The 13,433-nt window shown below is 42.6% G+C and overlaps 1 long non-coding RNA gene across 1 annotated transcript; it reads left to right on the top strand.

Moving 5' to 3' along the window:
* Positions 1-1,263: 1,263 nt before the first annotated feature.
* Positions 1,264-2,950, top strand: LOC131994298 (uncharacterized). Its single transcript, XR_009396609.1, has 3 exons — positions 1,264-2,037; positions 2,130-2,279; positions 2,344-2,950. It is a non-coding gene; the product is annotated as an uncharacterized LOC131994298 (long non-coding RNA).
* The last annotated feature ends 10,483 nt before the right edge of the window (positions 2,951-13,433 follow it).

The raw sequence follows: 13,433 nt of genomic DNA, 5'->3' as shown, positions 1-13,433 counted from the left end.
TATGGGAGTAGTATTTTTATAAATCTGAAACAATTTGCACAACACACAACTTAGCTATGAATGAATGTATGCAAAACAAACAAGTAAAAAGTCGTTAAGTACAGCCGGGCTGAAACGATCAGAACCATCGAGAAGCCTTACACAAGCCACTGTGCCAAATTTCATCGAAGTCAAATAACAAATGCGGTTTTTATTGCCCACGACCTTAAATTGCGAGATCAGTCTACATGGCAGCTAGATTCAAATATAGCTCTATTATTACCATATTCGGTACGAATGTTGAGAAGCCTATGAAACCTCATTGCGCTAAATTTCACCGGAATCAAAATTTAAATTCATATTTAGGTTAGGTTAGGTAAGAGTGGCAGTCCTTTACAGACTCACTTAGACAATTTTATGTCCATTGTGATACCACAGTAGCGACAAACCAACCAAGGCCTCTGGTGGGAATCGAACCCACGACCCCCGCTCTGGCAATCCGAGCACGCTACCAACTCGGCTACCGGGGCGCCTTCAGTTGGTTTATATTTATGGGGCTAAAACCTTATATCGGTAGATGGGTTATATGACAGCTATAGCCAAATATGAAATTATCGGGACCATATTGAACATGGATTCCTAAGAGGCCAGCACACATCACGATTCAGCGAAATCGGGTAATAAATAGGCATTTTATGGCCTGAAACCCTTAAATCGGGAGATCGCTATATATGGCAGCTATATCCAAATATAGACCGATCAGTATATAGAGCACAAATGTCGAAAAGAATAACAAATGAGCCTTTTATTGGCCCAAGATTTAAATCGGGACCTTGTTGTTGTTGGAGCCACATTTCCAAGTGGAGGTAGCTAACCTCGTCAAATTCCTAAAGATAAGTAAGCTCGTTCCGGTTCATAGGACTCGCTTTGTCATATCGAGTATCACAGGCACTTAGTATTTAAACAAGAGTCGGCCACCCAACCCCTCACTGAGACACGATGATTGTTCGCGACTGCAGTTGCAACTGTCCTGTATATGGTGCATCCCCCTATCCACAACCTGTGGACGCGCCTGGTAGCTCCCATCTGTGTATATGGCAGCTATATCCACACACGAAATTTTTTGTAATTTTTCAAATCTTTTATTTCGAAAATTTCAAATGTTTCAAAATTCAAATTTAAATAAATGACATATGCAAACCATCAACGAATGTGAGAATGTAAGCAAAGAGCAAGTTGACATTCTCAATGCCGACTACTGTCAAAAATTCAAAAAATTTGTCGTGGACCCCGGAGGGTCCGAACTGTCTCAGCGGAGAAAGGGGACATAGTGTGCTGGCGAGCGCTGGCTGTTGGCGTTAGAGCTCCGGCTGTGGCTCAGTCTGGGGCGCGGTTCTTGCCAACACACCATGTCCAGAGACAGGTGACAAAAAAAATTCAAATTTCAAACCAGCTCTGGATGGAAATGAAAAACACAGGGTCCCACTTATGTTAAGGCAGGCATGTCTTTCGCCTTCTTACTCGCACCTTCCGCTATGGATTCGCTCTTCAGGGGGCACTGAGACATCCTACAGTGCCCTGGACGGCCCACCCCAACCATGGTATCCGTTGTCCAACAGTTTTGGATACCCCAGAATCGGTCTCCCTTATCCCCCCTTACAGCTTGGTGCACTAGCCCCTTCTTACCTTAGATAACTACTCCTCCATTGTGAAATGAAAACTAGGCAAAGGCGAATTTCATTTCAAACGTTATAAACGGTATGTATTTATTAAGCCGAATCAAAAATTCATTGCCAGACAAAGTTCAATCAAACGAAAAAAAAAGCAAAGAAAACAAAACAAGGAATTGTATAGTGGCAATTAAAAAACTTCGTTTATATAAACTCCTCTCCTTCAAAGAGAAAAATAGTAATAAAATTCTCCTTCCTCCACAGGTGTATTGGGTCTTCTCATGGTGTCTGGCCTTCCTTCAGGGTCGTCTCTCCTAACTGGAGTCAGTGCTGGAGCGGCTGAGCAGTGCCCACGCTTTCCTCTTGTCTGTCCGTCCGTCTGGTTGTGGTAAGTATGTGTATTCCGGCTGTATTGTATTTCCCGTAAATAAAAGCTTTGGCTTTTTTTTTATGTCTTATATGTTTATTTTTTTTTTAAAGGCCTAAGTTCGCAAAGCGAACACCAACAGCAGTAAGGGCTCCTTTCCGCCCAAAAGGTCTAGAATCTTTACCCCCTGGCCCTAGGTTGAGCTCGACCTAACAGCTGAGGACAGCGCCTATTTATTCTAGCGCTGTGTTACTTATAGAAAGGTAAGTGTCTGGTGTTTGCCTGCCTAGCCGCTTTATTAACAAATAACCTTCTTTTTATTCGTAGGAAATATGTGTGTCAAGGTCCTGTCCGTCCGTCTAAGTTCACGTATACGTCCCGCAATAGTGTTTGTGAGGAAAAGGGTACCTGCAGCACTGTCGGCTGACCAGTGCTTTTGATATAGAGCTTCCCACGATGGACAGAGGAGGTGGAGGTGTAGCTTTATGTTTCCGCGTTTGGCTTTTTGTTATTTTGTGATCAACTTTAGTGGTGTCTATTGTCTTTGACTTTCAAGTTTAGGATTTTTAACTATTGACTTTGATTTAGTTTTTAGTTTTTTTTTTTTTTTTTTTCTCTTTTTTAGGTCTTTTATTATTACATTGGTATTTTCCTTTTTTTCAGGTTCTTTGGCTTTGTTTCGAAACTTTTCCCTTTTCAGGTTCCTTTTTATTTAATTTGTTAACATTTCTTTTTTTTTTCCAGAGTTTTCATAGATTTTCTTTTTCAGCTTTTAATAACTTTCAGTTCGATTTATTTTAATCACCTTTTTTTTCATAATCTTCTTTTTCAGCTCTTTAGTTTTTAATTTGTATTTATTTTCATTTATTTTGTTACAGCTTTTAAAACTTCTCAATAATTTATAGTTAATTTTTTTCCTCTTTCAGCAAATGTGCTGAAAGTTCAATAAATCACTACAAACTTTGAATTTGGTCTTTTTCTTTGTTGTTGGGTAAAAGCCAGTTCCGCCTCCTTTTCTCTGCCGAATCCAAAACCAAAAAGACTTTCTTTCTTTTTGAAAACACCACTTTCAACACTCTTCTGTACACCACCTCTTACTCCTTGCACGGCTCCATCCAAAAAGAACTAGTCATCTTCCCTTTACTGTCCATCATGGTTCCCCCAAGCCATCATGTCCACCGAGGAACCATCATAAAATTTTGTTTTCCAAAATCGCAAAAACAAATAACATATGGTTTCCTCGATTTTTATTGTAGTAGTTACATTTGTATGTGGAGGTAACATATGCTGGTAACGCAGGGTTGCATTCACCAGCTGCCATAAAAAACACAGACGGTTCAAACCCAGATGTCGCTCTTCTCTAATCAGACATAGGGTGACACGCTACAAACCCAATCATCCTTTAGACGTCACCGTCATAGGATGGGAGGGAAAAACAACCTTTTGTCATGTATATAATAACATAACGTGTGAACGTAGCATTAGTCAAACCTATCTCAGTGGGTGTAGCCCCCTTAAGAAAAAAGTAATTCTTCTCCAATAAATGTACCTTGACCTATAAGTATACCTTGAGTCGAGTAGTACCAACCCGGTACTCGATTAACCAGTTATACCTTCATTAAATATACCTTGATTAAACTAACTGGATATTTATGAAGCGGACGGACGGAATAAAATACGCAAAAAAAAATATTTAAATAAAAGGTAAGTAAAGTGTAAAAAATTATTGGAAATGAAAAAAAAATGAAAGTGCTGTGTGTAATTAAAATTTACAGTGCGTGTAACAAAATCTCTATAAGTTGCGGTCTATTTCGGTGTGTGTGCGTGTGTGTGTGTGTATAAAAAAAATGAATGGACAAATTACAATGATAATTAATGTAAAAACCATTTGCCAACAAAACTTAAAAAAAAAAAAAAAAAAAATTGCAATGCAAATAATAAAAAATTAACATAAAATTAAGTGTTGGCCCTGCAGAAAATTAAAAATTCCAACGAAAAGTGAACCTTAATATTAAAATTGTTTCATGGTGCTATATGTGTGTGAATGAAACTACAGACACCGGTTAGCAAATAATGCCGGTCAAAGAATTAATAAAAAAGGTGGGAAAAACTGAAATTCCGACACAAAAAAGTGAAAATTGGCAGAAAATAAAAATAAATGAAATTAAATAGTCATGTAAAGTGCAATTACGTGCGGTTCTGCAAACCGTAACCTACCAAAAACTCAAACCAACGTGGTTTCAAAAAAAAACGGTTCATTTTGATGTGCAAGTGTTTGTGATTTTAAATGCGTATGATATCGTATGACTTTACGGTACCCCTACCATAATGTGTAAACCACTCAAATCATGAATGGAGGTGGGGGGTGCTAAAAACAAACTGAGTGCCAATACAAGTTACTCTGCACAAAAAGTGAAGTAGGAGAAGCTAACATAGGTAATTGCGGAAAATGTGTGCGTGTCATGTGACGAATGTAATGCAAACAGAACAAGTGTTGAAGCTCTCTTCTCCTTGTGGTTCAAAAAAAGATCGAAAGAACCCAAAATGAAAATGTGAAAACGAAAAAACTGAAATATTGTGAATGATTTATAAGTTCAATGAACGCAAAGTGAAAGTGTTGTGAGAAAGTTAATGTCAAATCAAAATAAGGACTCAACATTGAAGAGAAAAACTAAAATTTATAAAAAAAAAAATTGCGCTAATACCAAAAAAAAAAAATTAAAAGAAATGAAAAAGGAAAATTAAAAGTTCATGAAATAAAAACAATAAAAATAAATATACCAAAGGAAATCGTCGAAACCAACGCTACAATGTTTAAATGAAGTCAATGTGAAATGACTTAGAAAAATTTTAAATAACAAAAAAAAAAATCTAAAACAAATTATGAAATTTCCAAAGTTAAAAGAAAAAAAAAAAATTTCTATGCAAAAAAAAATTTCCCAAAATTAAAAATTTCAAAAATAAAACAAAAAATTTTTGAATAAAATTGAAAATTTCAAACCAAAAGAAAATCTTAAAATAATAACAACTTAAGCAAAAAAAAAAAACAATGCAATTTGACTAATCAACCTCCTTTTGGTTCTCTTTCCAGGTGCCACAGCGACACCAAACTCACATCGGCCGCCTAGCTTGAGAGCACGGACCATACCAGACGTGGACCAGCGACATAATGTGCCCAGGGCAGATGAACTGGTAAGTGTCAAATAAATAATACGCCACGGCGTATTCTTTATTACTCCTCTCAGCCCCCTACTTGCACTCACCACGGCATCCCTCGCTCCATGTCCAAGATGCCATAGCGATAGAAAGACGGGTCGGCCCGACATACACCGAGGTCGTCAAGAGGCTCTACCGTGGTTGAGTGATCTCCTGGGGCCGGCATCGAAAGATGACAATCTCTCGTCCGGACAAAACGCCTTCCGCCGCAACTCGCGCTCCATGTCCAAGATGCCATAGTGATAGAAAGACGGGTCACCCACTGCGAGGTTGACAGCGAGCTCTCCGGCGGTCGAGGCACCCCAGATAGGCAGAGAGAAATGGCACTACCTCGTTCTAACCCCTGTGCACATTACACTACTGGAACACTCCTGGCGGCCCCGCACTCGCGACTGCGTAAGACCACGAGTTTCGTCGATCTCAGTCCCCGACGGATAATTCAGGTAAGTATAAGGTAAGTATAAAGTTCCAATTCTCTAGGTCCATTTACTCATCGTACCCACACACACGTCCTTCACCGCCTGTTGACCATGGGATGTAACTTGCAAGGAATTTTATGGAAGCAATTCAAATGACCATCTATAGACGGTTCCGCCTAAACTGCCGCCCAAGGCGAACAAAAAAAATCTAGGTTTAATCCAGAAACTGCGTGCCTGCCAAAACTAAAGCTAAGTATCCTTAAATCTAAAATTAAAAGATAATTCAAATTCTAATTCATTTTTCGTTTATCCTATAGCTTCCTACACTAATGGCTTAAACCTATTGACCTTGGACCCATGTGATGGAATCCAACTTATAACTAAAACGGTAAGTCACTGATTTCAATTTTTATTAACTTTTTATCGGAGCGCCGCGGCCTACATTTGTAAGGTACTATGCTATGTTAAACTTCTCTTTAAAGGGGTGTCGCACTGCGGCACGCCGTTCAGACTCGACTATACAAAAAAGGCCTCTTATCATCGAGTTTTAAACTTGAAACGGACTACACTCACTGATATGTGAGAAGTCTGCCCCCGTTCCTTAGTGGAATGTCCATGGGTAAAATTTGCAATTTGCTTTCTCGGACACATTTGTAGCTAGAAGATATTTACTGCTTTAGGTCTTTAGCATGGTAGACGCCCAATGATTTCCCTTTTAGGTCTTCAATTTCATATAAGCATTTTCCGACTGCCTTAACAATCCGACACTTAATGTACTTCTTGTTGAGCTTCGCGTTTATATTCTTTCCGAAATCGCTCAATTGATGGTTACGTCGATAGACCTCTTGACCTGGGAAAAACCTGACTCTTCGGGCACGAATGTTGTATTTGCTAGCCCTATCGCGGTAACTCTTCTGTAACCTTTTTCTGACCTCTTCCCTCACTAATTCCAAATGGTTCGACTTTGGTAAAGCATTAAACTCTGGGTCTTTCAAAGAGTCTAATTGTCTAGCTAGCCTATAAACGCTGCCGTGAGTAATCATATTGGTGCCAAAAAGAGCGAAATAAGGTGTCATGCCTACTGAAGAGTGCACCGATGACCGTAATGCGCACTCAATTGCGGACAAGTTTTGGTCCCAATCCCTTTGATCCTCCTGTAAATAAGAGCGAATCGCCGCCAATATAGATTGATTAACGCGTTCTGATGCGTTAGCTTGAGGTGAATAGAGTCCCGTTTTCATATGGCTTACGCCGTAAGCCTCCATAAACGCCGCGAAATCTTTCCCAGTAAATTGTTTTCCATTGTCGGATAAAATAGTTTCGGGCACACCAAATTTGTGGAAAACTTCTTGCTCAAGAAATCTAATAACATTTCGAGCGGTTGCCTTTCCCATTGGTTTCAATAACACATATTTGGTCAGGTGGTCTAAGACAATAAAAATGTAGCAGTTTCCTGCCTTAGAGCGTACATAAGGACCTAAAAAATCTATGTATAGCTTTTGAAAAGGACGACTGATTTCTACCATTAACTCCATCGGCTGACGCATTGGCTGATTGTTCGGCTTAGCTTCTTTACAAACTTGGCACTTCTGGACGAAAAGTCTAACCTGTGCACTCATATGAGGCCAGTAATAATATTCCTTTAATCTACGAAGCGTCTTGTGGAAGCCACCATGAGCCGCTGTACTAGGGCAATGCGCTCTTTCTATGGCAGACGCGGTGAGCGATGCCGGTACCCATAACTTCCACACTGAATCCTCGCAAGGCAGATCGACAGTCACTGGTATCGTTCGTTTGTACAGAAAGCCATCTATGACTCTCAAATCTGGCAAATCATTCTGGTTAGCCTCCACGGCTTTGATCTTCTCAAGGTACTCCTCTTCCTTGAACTCAGCCGCATTGAGGTCTACTAAGCTAAAGGATGGCAATTCCAATTCATCAAGGTTATATCGCGAAAGCGCGTCTGGTACCACGTTTTGACTACCCCGGCGGTGTTCTATTTCGAAGTTGTGTCCCTGCAGTAAAAGACTCCATCTTGCCAGACGACCGCTCAGCTCTTTGTTGCCCATCAACCACTTGAGTGATGAATGATCTGTGATGACCGTAAACGGCATCAACTCTATATAAGGGCGAAACTTTTTTATTGCCATCACCACGGCTAGGCATTCCCTTTCGGTGACGGAGTAATTTTTCTGCGCTGGGGACAACTTCTGCGACATGAACGCTATGGGATGCTCGCCTCCTTCGTCGTCTTTTTGAAATAGAACACCCCCAATGCCAACGTCGGATGCATCACACTGGATGTAAAAATGTTTCCGGAAATCAGGGTGTCTTAAGACTGGACTACGGGTTAATGCCTCCTTTAGCCGTTTGAACCCAATTTTGGCTTCCTCACCAAACTCAAAGCCGCGGCCTTTCTTCAATGTCGCAAAAATAGGTGCCGCGATGGTCGCATAATCGGCAATAAAACGGCGATACCAGCCTGTCATACCTGTGAAACGCCTAACTTGTTTGACATTCTTTGGGTATTCGTATTCCACTATCGCAGAAACTTTGCTAGGATCAGGCTTTACTTTTCCCTCGCCAACTATATACCCGAGGTATCGTAGCTCTTTAAAACAAAACTTTGACTTTGCCACATTAATCGTTAGACCCGCCGCTTTCAAGGCCTTTGCCACTTGTCCCAAAAGGTCGAGATGTGTCTCAAAATCTGGGGCCACTATGAGCAAGTCATCCAAATAAACAAACACTCTTTCACGGAGATGCGCAGGAATCACCTTATCCATTAACCGGCACATTCTTTGGGCTGCGTTGCACAACCCAAAGGGCATTACGGTGAACTGGTATAAGGGTCTTCCTGGTACAGTAAAGGCCGTTTTCTCCCTGCTTTTCATCTCTAGTGGTATCTGCCAGAAAGCATCTTTCAGATCCACACTCGAGATGAAATGCGTATCCCCTAGCCGGCTAAGAAGGCCCTCAATGTTTGGGAGCGGATAAGCATCCTTGACAGTAAGGGCATTGAGCTTTCGAGCATCCAGGCATAACCTATTTTTTGTGCCTTTCCGGACTAATGTCACTGGGTTATTCCAAGGGCTCTCACTGGGCTCAATGACCTTCATGTCAAGCATCCTATCCAGCTCTGCATACATTAGGCTTTGCACTGCTGGGGATACAGGGTAATGTCGTTGCTTTACTGGTATTGCATCTGCCGTGTCAATAGTGTGTGTCTGTAAGGATGTCTTGCCCAATCCCCTTATCTCGAAAGACGGAAATTGAGATATGACCTCGTCTAATCTACCCTTCTGATCACTGTCCAATCGGTGCTGGGATGGGTCAATAGGGTCATCTTCTGCCTCGTCCTCCAACGACAAACTTTCAACACTGGCTAGCAATTTATAACGTTTCATGAAATCGACCCCAAGGTATAGTGCTTTACTTAAAGTGGGGACTAAGAAAAAGGTTACCTCACTTTCTATTTTGCCAAGTTTTACCGGGGCTCGAATACGTCCTACAACCCTGTGAGGTGTCTCGTCCGCTGTGCCGACTTGTGCTGAAAACTTGAAAATCGGTATCTGCGCCCTCTCAACTAACTCTAGACAGCCTCTGCCTAAGACGGTGACTGTTGCGCCACTGTCTAATAACCCCTCGACCTCTTCATTTCCAATTTTCACTCGCAAGTAAAGACGAGTGTCTTCTCCCTCATATAGGGTAGATGAGGCTATCTCCTGCCTGAGTTTCCTTCTCGACTTATACCGCTCTCTAGCTCTCTTGATTCGTAAGTGTCTCTTTGGGTTGTTTAGGGCATGTTCCGATTCCGTAGAGATCAGTGGACTTACCTTACCTATACCTAAAACATTATGTAATACACTTCTATCGTACAATTCATTTTTCCCATTATATTTGTTCAATTCATCTACTTCATTAACTTCATTAAATATTCTAGCTCTAGCTTGATTATACTCCTCCATTCGCATGTGCCAAGGCCTTATCTTTTTTAATTTTATTTCATTCTTTAATTCATTTTCTAATCCATTCCTTAATTCATTACTAAACCTAACCTTATTCTCTAAAATAGTTATTCTAGTGGAATCCTGCTCCACCTGATCGGCCTCTACTGGGGGTGCATTGGTTTCGGGCGCGTTTCCCCCTCTGTCGGGCCCGCTTGTCGGTTTCCCTGACATCGCGGACATTTTGGTTTCACCACGTTCTCCCTTCCGCAGCCATAGCAAAACAGCTTCCTCGTGGTAGATGGGCAGTCCATAAAACCATGGCCTTTTTCGCGACAGTTCCAGCAGACGCAACTGGACTGTCTACTGATGGCTTCTACATCTAGTTCCGGCTCTTCTTGTTCATACTCAAGCTCATTTACCCTAGGAGCAAATTGCTGACGGTGTGCTTGAGCGAACTGCCGTTGGTTAACCAGCAATAACTCGGCTTTCTTGCACTCTTCCCTGAAGTGCTGCAGCCCATACATCTTTATTGGGAAGACTAAGGCTGCCATTGCCTGTTTTAAATTGCCTTTCATCATCTCAACCATCATCTGCTCGTTCATGGGCTCGCGTTGCTGATGCCGAAGGCGCAGCATGGCATTGCAAAAGTCCTCGAATGACTCATGTGACCCTTGTCTTCGGTCCATCATCTTCCTTTGGATGTCGAAGTCACTCTCGAACTTGCGAAACTGGGCCAGGAATGCCTGCTTCAACTCTGGATAGCTGCGCGTGTACCCCAATCTTCTCTGCATCCAATACCACTCCTCCGCCGGTCCCTCTAAGAGCTGTGGGAACTTCACCAGAACTTCATCCCACTCACACTGGTAATCCTCCCGAAGCTGTTCTAAGCGAAAAATGAAGTCTTCGGCGCTTATCGACCTGGATGTGCCATCGAACTTAACCCGCCACTTCTCCACGTCTATCTTCCTCATATACTGGCGATTTGGAGTTAGCCTCGCCTGCGGGTACATTGGCTGATAAGGCGGTGCTGATGCGTTTGTAGCGTTCGGGAGATTGGTGTACTGGTTGCCTAGATGGTGGTACTGTTCCGTCGGTTGGTGAGGGGATGGCAACCCATTCTGTGGTCTCTGCGGTGCTTCTTCGGCTGAAAAGTTTGAGTCCTGATTCATTGCTGGCTCTCGGTATTCGTGGCCTCTCGGATATGGACCAGATGGCGGCATCAGCTGGCTTCCTGCCGTGGGCGGTGGAGCTGGTTGTGTGTTTGCTGTCTCTGGGACTGTTGGGTTCTTTGCAATATTTAAGTTGTTCAAGCTCTGTTGCACAAGCTGGGGTACCAGTTGCCTCAACTTCTCATCGAGCAACCTGATTAGCTCCAACTGTCCCACACCAATCGCCGAATCTATTACCGCATTTAGGGAACCTCCTTCTCGTGGAGCTTGGTAAAGCGCTTGGCGTATATTATTCGCCTCCCGGTTCTCCCTTCGCTCTCTCTGTACCGTCTGAGCTGTCAAACTGCTGAATTCCGGCGTGTCTGGGGTTATACGTACGTCCGACATGTCCGATACGGACAAAGCCGGACTGGAAACCGCCGACGTGACCATCATAGGTGTGACTGTTGCCGTTGTTGTGGCCATAGATATTGCTGTGGTTGCTGTTGTGGTGACGATGGCTGTCGCCAGGCTAGTTACTGTGGTTGTTGTTGTCGTTGCCATAGCCGATGTGGTTGGACCAGAAACTTCACTAGAGTAACTATTTGCCCTTGTATTAACCATTAAATCTAACTATAACCTATAATCCTTACTAATCTATTGAAAATTCAAAAATAAGAAGAACAAAATACTTCAGCCAAACAAATCTTCAAAATATATTAACTCTACGTTTTTTCTTCTTTCTTGCAGGTATGAAATCCAAAATTCACAAACCAGGTAGAAAGGGTAGTGCATATATCCTAACATAAGGTGGGGAACAAGTGAGAGAAGAGCAAATCCAAGCGGATAAGCGAAGCATTCTAAGTTTCCAAATAGGACTTCTCCAAACGTATCCGGAAACTGCCTTCTCTGCCGTAATGTATTGTATGACCCTGAGATGCTGTAGTATATTGGTATTACGTTTGCTACCTACGGACATAACCACACGGCTGTTGTTGAACACATAAAGATAAACCCAACAACGTCTCATGTGCTTTGGCTCATGGGTATGATTGTATTAAGCGGACGGACAGGTAAGCAAAAGTAATTTGGGCTATTGCAGTTAACTATTGTATATAATGGCATCTCCTTCTCTCCTCAGGCCCGTCGCAAACGAAATGCGGATACCAAAATCCTTAAGCTTCGTGACTTACGGGAGTTAAAGATTAGTAAAACACCGTGCCACATCCTGCATCTAACCAGCTTCCAGTCACCACCAGTTTGGCACGCGATCCAAGCTTTTGAAAACTTACGATCGGGACTCAATCCGGTAACCGAAATCCGATCAGTTGCTGGCTGTGGCGATAAAATGATGCGGTCAACCCGATAACTCGGGCCCCATGTTGCGGGCGCCATTCTTGTCGTGGACCCCGGAGGGTCCGAACTGTCTCAGCGGAGAAAGGGGACATAGTGTGCTGGCGAGCGCTGGCTGTTGGCGTTAGAGCTCCGGCTGTGGCTCAGTCTGGGGCGCGGTTCTTGCCAACACACCATGTCCAGAGACAGGTGACAAAAAAAATTCAAATTTCAAACCAGCTCTGGATGGAAATGAAAAACACAGGGTCCCACTTATGTTAAGGCAGGCATGTCTTTCGCCTTCTTACTCGCACCTTCCGCTATGGATTCGCTCTTCAGGGGGCACTGAGACATCCTACAGTGCCCTGGACGGCCCACCCCAACCATGGTATCCGTTGTCCAACAGTTTTGGATACCCCAGAATCGGTCTCCCTTATCCCCCCTTACAGCTTGGTGCACTAGCCCCTTCTTACCTTAGATAACTACTCCTCCATTGTGAAATGAAAACTAGGCAAAGGCGAATTTCATTTCAAACGTTATAAACGGTATGTATTTATTAAGCCGAATCAAAAATTCATTGCCAGACAAAGTTCAATCAAACGAAAAAAAAAGCAAAGAAAACAAAACAAGGAATTGTATAGTGGCAATTAAAAAACTTCGTTTATATAAACTCCTCTCCTTCAAAGAGAAAAATAGTAATAAAATTCTCCTTCCTCCACAGGTGTATTGGGTCTTCTCATGGTGTCTGGCCTTCCTTCAGGGTCGTCTCTCCTAACTGGAGTCAGTGCTGGAGCGGCTGAGCAGTGCCCACGCTTTCCTCTTGTCTGTCCGTCCGTCTGGTTGTGGTAAGTATGTGTATTCCGGCTGTATTGTATTTCCCGTAAATAAAAGCTTTGGCTTTTTTTTTATGTCTTATATGTTTATTTTTTTTTTAAAGGCCTAAGTTCGCAAAGCGAACACCAACAGCAGTAAGGGCTCCTTTCCGCCCAAAAGGTCTAGAATCTTTACCCCCTGGCCCTAGGTTGAGCTCGACCTAACAGCTGAGGACAGCGCCTATTTATTCTAGCGCTGTGTTACTTATAGAAAGGTAAGTGTCTGGTGTTTGCCTGCCTAGCCGCTTTATTAACAAATAACCTTCTTTTTATTCGTAGGAAATATGTGTGTCAAGGTCCTGTCCGTCCGTCTAAGTTCACGTATACGTCCCGCAATAGTGTTTGTGAGGAAAAGGGTACCTGCAGCACTGTCGGCTGACCAGTGCTTTTGATATAGAGCTTCCCACGATGGACAGAGGAGGTGGAGGTGTAGCTTTATGTTTCCGCGTTTGGCTTTTTGTTATTTTGTGATCAACTTTA

The sequence above is a fragment of the Stomoxys calcitrans genome, chromosome 1 (genome assembly GCF_963082655.1).
Source record: "Stomoxys calcitrans chromosome 1, idStoCalc2.1, whole genome shotgun sequence".
NCBI classification, from domain to species: Eukaryota; Metazoa; Arthropoda; class Insecta; order Diptera; family Muscidae; genus Stomoxys; species Stomoxys calcitrans.
The sequence above is the reverse complement of the archived record's forward strand: the minus strand, read 5'-3'. Positions and strand labels throughout refer to the sequence as shown.